The sequence below is a fragment of the Crocodylus porosus genome, unplaced genomic scaffold (genome assembly GCF_001723895.1).
Source record: "Crocodylus porosus isolate Cpor-Errol unplaced genomic scaffold, CroPor_comp1, whole genome shotgun sequence".
Classification (NCBI taxonomy): domain Eukaryota; kingdom Metazoa; phylum Chordata; order Crocodylia; family Crocodylidae; genus Crocodylus; species Crocodylus porosus.
The window spans coordinates 138,423,040-138,433,770 of NW_017728931.1; the positions used below are offsets into that span (position 1 = coordinate 138,423,040).

A 10,731-nucleotide genomic window follows, 5' to 3' on the forward strand; every position below is an offset into this window, starting at 1 on the left:
AGGAGAACATGCCCACAGAGGCAAATCATGCCTCTGTATACATCCAGACCCCTGTTGTGGATGAGACAGCCACATCAGCTGTTTCTTTTGGGGCTGGATTTGGCTCTTGTTATTCATGACAGTCAATTGTCTATACCAATACAATTCCCCCCTGTCACTGGACTCGGAAGCCAGTGGCGGGAGAAACTCAGCAGGTTTGGAGTTTGGGTCTGGTATGGATGCGCATCATAAGGGTGATCATAGAATCATAGCAAATTAGGATTGGAGGGACCTCAGGAGGTCGCATCTAGTTCAACCCTCTGCTCAAAGCAGGACCAGCCCCAACTACACTGTCCCAGCCAGGGCTTTGTCTACCTGGGTCTTGAAAACCTCCAAGGGTGGAGATCCCACCCCCTCTCTGGGTGACCTGTTCCAGCATTTTACTCCCCTCCTAGTGAGAGGTTCTTTTTCTTCATATCCAACCTAAACTTCCCTTGCTGCAACTTGAGCTCATTGCTTCTTGTCCTGGCATCTGCCCCCACTGAGAGCAGTCCAGCTCCATCCTCTTTCTAACCCCCCTTCAGGTAGTTGAAGGCTGCTATTCAATCCCCGCTCCGTCTTCTCTTCTGCAAACTAAATAAGCCCAGTTCCCTCAGCCTCTCCTCACAAGTCATCTGCCCCGGCCCCCAAACCATTTGCATTGCCCTCCACTGGACTGTCTCCAATTTGCCCACATCCTTTCTGTAGTGGGGGGCCCAAAACTGGACACAGGCCTCCAGATGTGGCCTCACCAGTGCTGAACGGGGGAGTGTGGGGGAAGAATCGCTTCCCTCAATCTGCTGGCAATGCTTCTACTAATGCTGCCTGGTATGCCATTAGCCTTCCTTGCAACAAGGGCGCACTGCTGGCTCATTACATTTCTGCAATCAGGACCACACGTGTGATCTTGAAACGTCGTAGAATTGCTGTGTGATAAATTCTGCTGCTGATTACAGTAGCATGACTCCAGCGTCACTGCCGGCGAGCAGTTTGGTCCCATGTATGGGTTAATTGAGGAACTGGATTCTGGTTTGGTTTCTGCCGCTGATTCACTGTGTGATGATGGGGAAGTTGCTTTCCACTCCCCCCAGCCTCAATTTCCTGCTCTGTCAAGTTGTGCTAGTAATTTGGGCCTGGAGGGGGGGTTGATTTAGATTCAGATCATCCCCGTGCAGCCCAAGCAAATGGAAACATGACCAGGGTATGGTTGTGCCTGATTCTGAAGGCAGCAGCGCTAGCATAAATCTGGGGGCATTTATCTGGATTCGTGCCTCCGTACAGCCCATGTTCTGCCGGAGAAGTGTCAGAATAAGTCTCCGGTGGTTTTCTGGCTTCCAGCGGGACTTTGTACAGATGCATGTGTTGCCAGGATTAGCGCATAAGTGAGATTTAGAATCCAGCCCGTGATCTGACTGTAAGGCATTAAGAAGCAGCAAAGTACTACGTAGTATGCTGTCTTAAGGCAGAAGAGTCGAAAATCCTGAGAGGATGTGATGAGTCAGGCTACCTCCAGAAAAAGTCCGAGCAAAGTGCATGCATCATACTGAGATCCCACTCTGCCTTTGAAACAGAGGTTTCCCTGGCGGGGGGAATAATCAACATTTTCTTCCATGTGAGTCACAGCTGCCAAAGACAGCGCTTACACCACATGGTAATTTTCTATCCTTTCCCCAATATTGCATAATGCTGCCCACTTTTAGAAAGGCAGGTCAAGGACAGTGCAGCAGCTTCTCTGACGAAGTCTGTTGTTGACTACTTGTAGCCTTCAAGCATGTAATTTGGAAGCACCAAAGCGTGCATGCATCGTCTCCATCTCCGTCTCTCATGCCTTATTTTCAAGGATGCCTTACAGCAGTGGTTCTTAACCTCATTAGACTTGAGGCACTTTTTAGGAAATGCCAGCTCTTAGTTTTCACTCCATTTTTTTGACTACGGCAAAGTAATAGAGCCGTTCTTCTGTTGGGAAGACCTCGGGCCCTAGCGGGTCAGAAGGTTTTTGACCCTGTGGATTCCTATAGGGTTTATCCTGTGAATCCCTTGGAAGTATTTCAACGCCTAACAGTGCTGAAATTGCGTGGCACCCCACAACACTCTTAAAAGGATCTCTGCTGCGGCACCTTGATTGCAAACCGCTGCATTTTATAGTATGCATGCACTGCTATGAAATGAGTGTTGTGCTATTGTGTCTCCACCCAAAAAGCTCCAGTCTCTTTTGCAAGTATAATTATGCAAGCAGTGTGCAAGTGATGGGGGGACATTTAGAAAGGAGAGAAGCAGGTTATGAAATCTTACTTTGAACTGTGGGAATAGCGCTGCTCAGATCTGAAAGCCATTCCCTCATCTCTTAATGCTTTCCTGCCTAAAACCACTAACTCCCCTGTATTTTCCAGGACTACCCCAGATATTGGGGCTGTGTTCTGGTGTCCCCCAAAAGCACTTGAAATAAACTCTTGGCCAATTTAGGACCAGTTTTTCAAACTTGGTACAAATGCCCCTATCCTCAAACTAATGTTGTATTGGTAGGCAGCATCCTACTAGGACCCTGGACCATGAGCATGGCTTTACTCCTCCTGACGAGTAAGGAGGCCCATGGCTGTCTCCTCTCTATTGCTGCCTCCCAAACTGAAAGCTGTTTGGCCATTTTCACACAAGTCTGAAACCAGAAGAAGAGGAGGAGAGAGAGGATATACCTACCCTTTGGATTGCAGCTTGTGTAGACATATTCAGCCTGGCTTTGAGTTCAGGTCAGGCTACCTGTGCCTGTTGCTTGAGTGGGCCTACTTTGTACCCACGTGTATACCCCAGTCAGACTTGTAAAGTAAGCAAATGTCCCTAGTAATGCTAACAAATGCAGTAGTAACCTCCTTTCCCCAGCCCCTCCTCGAGCCTGACAGTGCCATGTCTCTCCCTGTGGACATCTTGCCACATTGGACGCAGCTGATCAGTACTGCCAGCTCTTATGCAAAGGAAGAGGCGAGTTTGCAAGGGACATTCCCCAGGGATCATAGTATTTTCAAACTATTTGCTTGCTCGGAAAAGGGGCCAATAATAGCAGCTTGGAAAAGAACTAGTTGCTGAGGAGATGGACTGAAACTTCAGGGGCACAACTAATATAGGATCCTTCTCTATTCTTCATCTGTCGTTCCTTGATACCATCACATGAATGCATCAGATACCCGGGTTATCGATGGCAGTGCCTAATTGAGAAGACAGAGCATGGGATTGGACTTGAGGAGACATGAGTTTCATTCCTGACTCTACCACGTTATTTGAATCACCTCACCTCTTGGTTTCCTGGTCTCTTCAATTGACAGTGTGATGCTGACCAAGCTTTCTAAAGAACGGTTTTGAGGTTGACCAGTAAAAATGGCCATCTAACCACTACATATCTTGGTGCCTTGAGGGAAGCCAGCAGAGGCTGGCAACATCCCCAGATGAAAAGATTGGACTTCTCATGGTAGGCAATAAGACACTTCACCATGTCAAAGAAAACTGCTGTATCTGATACAAAACAGGGCGGGGAGCTATACTGGTGGCTGTTTATACTGACAGAAAGGCACCTGTGTGAATTAACCACCAGGATTTATAGCCACCCATGAACCTGGCCTTTCTTACCGATTCCCACTTTTCCACCATGCTTTATACAGCCCACCACCTCACTCTCTTTACCATTGCTATTGATTTTATGGAGGTGGTGTGCTACCGGGTCATACAAAACTCTCAGGTGAAAGTCCTGGTTGTGGAGCTCTTCCTTGCTGGGGTCGTTTGACCCCAGTACTCTTTCCTGCCATGGCAGGGGGTCGGACTAGGTGATCTACTTGGGTCCCTTCCGACCCTAGAAACTATGAAACTATAAAGGGCCCAAATTCTGGTGTATGGTTGTATGTTCAGGGAAGGGGGTAGGGAATAAGTTAATGGGATGAAAGGATTTTAGCATTAAGCAGGGGTATTGGTGTTAATAGCATCCTTATGGTGGCAAAAGTTGCGTCTGAGGCGGCATGATTCTGGTGGGTTATTAAAATAAGGAGGTGGGAGAAAGAGGCAGATTGAAGCAGTATATTGGCCAGTCTAAGCAGTACAATTTTGTGTTCATATGAGCAATCCTTGTAAAGTCATGAAGTGTGAATGAGTACAGTATGCGGAAGGACAGGGCTGGGTATCACCCAGGCTGCTGCTCTGAGCGCTGTTTATCTTCTAGGCAGAGGCCTATCTCCCTGGCTCCTCATGCTGCTCTGCCTGTGTCCATCTATTACATTGTCTGTTCTGTGGATCAGGGACTTTTATTGTTGTCATTCCATGTTTAGTGCAGTACTTATTTCCCTGGGTCCTTGTCCACTTCTGTATTGCTAGCACTACAGAAATTCAAATACTAGTAATGCACAGCCCATTCTGCGCTGCAGTGCTCTGATTCTGCAGGGTAATGTGGTGGACATCTTGGGCCAAATCTGGGTTTTCTATATCCAGCACCAGCACCCCAATACACCCCACAGACGCAGCACACGGCACCACCTGGGTCAGGCACAGTGTTGCCATGTCCACAAGACACTGAGGATGAATTAATCAGCTATGCTGCTTCTGACGGGGCTACTGCTGGGCAAGATGGCTTTGCAAGTTGAGGGTGGTCTAAAGTTTGAATAAGCCCAATGGGAGCAGTCAGATCCAGGGTTGCTCTTGCCCTGCTCTGCCACCCTGAAGCAGCCAGGGACAGCTCCAGACTCTAGCCACAGCTACCCGAGTGCCAGGGGGCTCCAGGGGTGGGCTCAGCCTGGCAAAGGATGCTGTCCTGGGAGCTTGTGCATGCCATGGATGCTCCTCACACTCCCCCGCCCCTTCCCCCAGCAGTAGCCAGGGCACCGTGTCTGTGAGGCACGCATGGACCACCTCCTCCTCCACCCTCCTCAGTAGGGCACCTGGACAGCTGCCCATGGCCCCCAGGGCAACCCCAAGACCATGCACACTACAGGTGGCAGCAACCATGACACTTTTTATTTTTCTCCACCACACCATAACAGACCCCCTCCTTCCCCAACAGCACACTCCCTTCCTAATCCCAACATGCACCAACAATAAAGGACCTACTTCTCATGTAACTATGTACAGTGTGTTTTGTCAAGTGTTGCAGGGAAGGGACAGTGGGGGGGAGCCATCTAGGATATAAATCCAGGGGAGAGGTGCCTGGCACACCTGCAGGTGCAGATGATACTGGGGGCTCACCTGGGGGTGAGAGCAGATGCTGTCCAGCCTGCTCCCCTTTCCCCACCTCTACCATGGGGTCAGGGCCAGCATGTCCTGTGTGCAGAGCAGGCCTACTTGCAAGCTCTGGCTCAGGAGCCATGTGGCAATGGGGTGAGCAGCACATGGTGGGTCGAGGCCACTGGGGGACCCAGCTCAGGGGCAGGGGGCCCTGGCCACTGCAAGTGGCACTGCACCTTGTCCCAAGCCCACTGGGTGGTTTAGCACTGGGCCACAGTGGCTGCTAGGGGGAAGGCAGGGCTGGGGATGGGAGCTGGGTTGCAGGCTGCTGCCAGGGGACACGTGGGAGTGGGCCGTGGGTGGCTGCAAGGGGACAGGTGCGGCCAGGGCCAGAGGCTGTCTCCGAGTGGCATGAAGTAGATTGCCGGGGCCAGGATGGTGTCCAACACCTGGCAGTCATCCCCAGTTGCCTCCACTGCCCAGGCCACCATGGTGGCCTGCCACTCCTGAGCTTCAAGCAGTCTCTCAAGGAGGGCAGTGTGCCTCTCATAGAGGGCACAGTCTTCCTGGGCCCTCTCTCACTCTAGGTGCTGGACTCGCCAGGCCCACAGACTGACTGGGCACAGTGGTGAAGGAGTGGCTTGCAGATTTAACAGCAAGTTGCAGTCCTGCATGCACCACTGGTGGAGGCAGCACATGCAGATATCACTGGCTGACAGTGGTACCATCCTTGCAAGTGCATCCCCTCCCAGTAGCTGGTGCCTCTTCCCTGTATGCAGCTGGTGGACCTGGAGAGCTAAGACAGAGAGGCTTTTTGTGAGAGTTTGCAACATTGCAGAGACAACATGCTGTGTACCAAGGGGCTATGTGCTGACTAGCCTCAGATCAGGGGTTGTGCATGCACAGGTGCCTAGGGACTATGATAAGTTGCTACAGCTACAGGCAGGCACCAGTTGAATCCTCCATCCCTCCTCCCTAAGCAAATGGCCCACCTGCCCCCACTCAGCCAGACAGGGGAAGAAAAGGCACCCCCTTGCCTCCTGCAGGGTCTCTGGCTCCAAGTGTGCAGCCCAGGATGGGTGAGCTGGTGCAGGCATGGGTGGCCATGGCACCCCCTTCTCCCCCTGCCCTTCTCCCTGTCTGGGCCTTACCAGACAGGCATGGCAGGAAGTCCTGATGGTCAGACTCTGTCCCTAGTGGTCCAGTTGCCTGCATTGCCCCAGGGCACAAGCACAGTGCCTGGCTGTCCATGCAGTTGTCCCTCTGGGGAGGAGATGGAGCTGCTCTCTGCTGAGGCAATCCCCAGCCTGTTCTCCCCACTGGGGATGCATGGCCAGAGTTAGCAGGGCAGGTGTTGGCCAGGGCTCCCTGAGCTGTCAGATGAGGCAGGGCACACACTGCGATCTGCAGGGCCTGAGTGGCCCTCCCCCAGGGACTGGTCATCACAGCTGGGCCACAGCAGAGGCTCCGGCAGGCTGCCTGTGCTTGAGTAGATGTGATGGCTGTGTCCAGGGTCCCTCACAGCCAAGATGTGGGCCAGCTCCTGCATGAAGGGCATAGTCCTGCAGGCAGCCCCAGACTGCTGGATGTAGTCTGTGATGTGGACCCACTGGGCCCACAGGGCCTTGATCTTGATGTGGCACTGCTGCCCAGACCACTGGTGGCTGTGCTCCCACATGCAAACCACCATGGCCTCATAATTGTAGGCATTTGACTGCTTGCTTCAGCTCGACTGCCTCTGCACCTCAGTATCACCCCAGACAGCTATGAGGTCAGAGATCTCTCTCTTGAACCAGTTGGGGTTGTTGTCTATGGTGCTGAGGATACTGCTATGCAGCTGCTTCCAGGGGCTTCTGGGGGGTCAGGCAAAGACTCCAGGTGCTGGTGAGGCTTGGCATGTGCCTGCAGCGGAAGGCACAATGCCCAGGAGTCAGATAGGTGGTGGCAGATGCCCAGGGGGCAGAGCCTGGGTCCGCAGACCTGGCAGCTGACATGTGCCCACACCTGTGAAACGCAATGCCCAGGGGCAGGCAGCATCTGGAACAGGCCCCAGGGTTCAGGCCTGGGGTCAGGAGTCCAGGTTGGGACAGCCAAGGAGCTGTGTCTGCCACGTGCCTGGAGAAACTGCTAGTCAGGCTGACCAGACACAGATTTCAACTCAAGTTAGTGTCTACACATGCACTACTGTGCGGTCGCTACTGCATGGTTAATCTACTACCTATATCTCTAGGTACTAGGAAACTGTGCAGCAGACTTAATTTAGTGCACAGTAAATGCCACGCACATGTAGATGGTGATGGTTTACTGTGCATTAGATTAGTCTAATATGCAGTGAAGTATCTTGTGTAGATGTGCGCAGTGTCTTGTGGGCATGGCTGCACTGTTCTTGACCCAGGCAGAGCTGTGCAGTGCATACGAAGGGGCTGATTATGACGACTTTGCAAGTTCAGGGTGGTCTAAAGGTTTAGCTCTGCTGTCATTAAGTGTGAATAATTACTATTCAATCTACCAGCTGAATCCTCCTTACTCCCAGCACTAGCCCTATGATGCTAGCTCTGCAATGTGCGTAAGGGTTGTGCCCCCTGACGACTAGAGAAAACGTGTTCCTGTGCCATGAAGATGCTGCTGTGCTTTGTGCCACAGAGGTCACACAAAAGACCTTATGGACTCGAACAAGCTTGAGGGAAACTTCCAAGAGAGGAGCAGATTTTAGGCACATGCTGTTGTGGTAACACGGGAAGCCCATCTCTCACAGGCTGGGGGAAAGGGGTGAAGAAGTGCTGCGCCATTCATCTTCCTTTCCCAGACTTCTGGCAATTAGGAGTAAATCTCTGTCTGAAACCTTTTGTGTAACTGCCTGATGAAATCTGGCTGGGGCTCATGGATTTGAGTAACTCTGAAGAGTAAATCTGTTCTCTCTTCCTGGAAGTTGGCACAGTCTCTTTTAGAGATTTGCCAAATGGTGTTGGGGTATCAGCCGGGCTCTGAAAGACGGTCATTTTTAACACGCTGAGCACCGAGCAAAAGGGCCCATTTAAACTGTTTGAGCATCACTGGCAGCGAGCCGTGAAGGCATTTCACCTGTGTCCGCAGAACCATGCTGGTGACGGTCTTTTGAACGGTCAAGGATAATTCATGCCACGTGCGAGGCTTGAACTGTTCTGGGGGCTTTATGGCTTTCTTCCAAAACTCCTTTCTGAGGGGTCCAGAGCTAACTCGACATCTGGGTTCATTGCCCCGACTCGCCAAAGACGAGGTGGGACTTTGAGCAAGTCTTTCTCTGTGCCTCCGTTTCCCATCCATACAATGGGATTGTCTCTGCACCCTGCACTGATGGGTCTGATGTTCATATGCAACTTCCATTTCCTTTTAAAACGCATTTCATCTCCATGCAGAAATGAATTTAATTTCCTTGTGGAACATGTCTTGGTTCGGGGCCCTTCTTTTGCTTTCCATGAGTGTTGCTCTAGGTAAAAAGTCCATTGATACAAATAAAAACCAGGTATCTTTAGGGTCAACACAAACTTCTGTTTTCTGCTAGTCAAATATTTGCAAGTTGTTTTCCTCACCCTCCTTTTGGTTGCAAGTGGGTGATGGACTCTGTTCTGGGACGTTTCATCAAAGGTTACTATTATCTTGCTAGCAGTGCAAAAGGAGATCCATCCCTTGTAGTAGCAGACAGCATGTCTGCTCCTTTGCCCAGCCAGGCTACTGGGCATAATTTGCCTGTATAACCAACTATACACCATGGTCCCAGCAAGGGCAGAACCCCAGGCCTTTCTGCATCGTACCCATCGATTTCCACAATTTCAGCAAAAGTAAAAAAAAACAAAAAAAAAACAACTCTTAGACTGCAATGGAGTTGAAGCTGTTGCAGTCTCCTTGAGACCATCGCTAGAGGGAGCCACTCTCATACTCATCAAAGCCAATGTTCAGCCTTCTCTCCACCTTGCCCAAATTGTTCCCCAAGTACTTACTAGATGGCCAAATCCCACCTGGGATGCAAATTGTATAATATACCGCTGGGAAATTAACCCAGAACCATCAGTATCAGAACTCACGCTGCTACTATTTTAGACCTGGAAGTGGGCAGGAATTTCCAGTAATGCTGGACATTGTGTAATTATGGCAAAAAACTGCTATTTGACTAATACAGATTGGGTAAGCAGCAGTATAAATAATAGTGGGGTATGGATATTTTGGAGTGAGTTGTCTACCAAATGGTCGCTGTACTGAGAAGCAAAACCACCTTTTTAGATCTAGTTTCAGCAAGAAGTGAGGGCCTTGTAAAAGCCCTGGTGGGAAATTAGGGGGAATTATTGGCCAAACTGGAGAGAACTGGGACCAATCCAGTGGTCTGGAGGTGGATAAGGAACCGGTTCAATGAGGGCCTGCAATGGGTTATATTGCATGTTATCTAACTGGAGAGTAGTTACCCGTGGTAATTTAGTCTTGAGACCTCTCAGTTTAACATTTTTCTTAATGATCCTGGCACCGAAAATGGAAATGTCCTCCTGAAACTTGCAGATGACATTCAGCTGGGGCAGTACTGCCAGCACAGAAATGTTTAGGTAATGTTATGGGATGGAGTATTAGAAAGTGGAGTTTGTTTGGCTTCCTCTGAGACATTGTGATGATGGCCACAGCGAAAGCTGGTGGGGGGGGAGGTTGACTGGGTACACTGATGCCTCTGGCCACGCATTCAAAAACCCAGCAGTTCCTAGCTATAGGGTTTTGCTAGTCCACTTGGGGTCAGACCAAATCTGTGGTGAGGGAGGAATGTTTCCCCTCTGCCAGACAAGAACAGATGGCATGTGAGGTTTTGCCTTGCTCCTAGGATCCCCCTCAGCATATATTATCCAACTATCCCTGCTATTACAGTGGCAGACTATTGGCAGTGCCCTCTTCTTCCTTGCATTTATCTAGGGCACATTAGTGCGTTATTGATGTGTTAGTTCTAGTGTCTTTACATGAGTAGTTGTGAGCAAGGGTTTGAAATGGTGTTTCTTGGGGATTCCTGGGATAAATGCTTGCTCCGAAGGCAGGAGGTTGGGCTTGGTGCCCCATGAGATCCCTTCCAGTTCTGTGTTCCTATCAAATAAAGAAGAACGTGCTGAGTTGTAACTATGGAGGGCAACTATGGAAGGGAGCCTTGCTCATATGCACCTCGTCAGTGTATTTTTAGATATAAAAGCTGAGGGTGTCCCTCTAGTCCAGTGATTCTCAATTAAGGTATCAATTAAGGGTGTAGTAGGATGCCATGCAGTATTAGCACTGTTGGGTGTGCAAACACCTACACATGATTCACAAGATAAACCCAGAGATTTCAAAGAGGAATCCAGTGTGTCGAACCCAATCTGACCTCTTGATCTTTTGAAAGGTAATCCATTTTTAGTTCCATTATTTTTACACAACATCATAAATACACTTATTTGTGAAATGGGGTGCCACTAAATTCACAAAAACTTAGGGAGTCTAAAAGGGTCGAGGACCACTGCTCGAGTCTGATTTCTGTTTTTG

The 10,731-nt window shown here is 50.2% G+C and overlaps 1 long non-coding RNA gene across 1 annotated transcript in view; it reads right to left on the bottom strand.

Annotated features, from left to right (window-relative positions):
- Positions 1-1,459: 1,459 nt before the first annotated feature.
- Positions 1,460-10,731, bottom strand: part of LOC109316147 — a 17,919-nt gene continuing 8,647 nt past the window's right edge. The window contains exons 2-3 of the long non-coding RNA XR_002102733.1: positions 1,619-1,623; positions 1,460-1,470 (exon numbers count right to left, since the gene is read on the bottom strand). This is a non-coding gene — a long non-coding RNA (uncharacterized LOC109316147). The remainder of the gene's footprint in view (positions 1,471-1,618; positions 1,624-10,731) is intronic.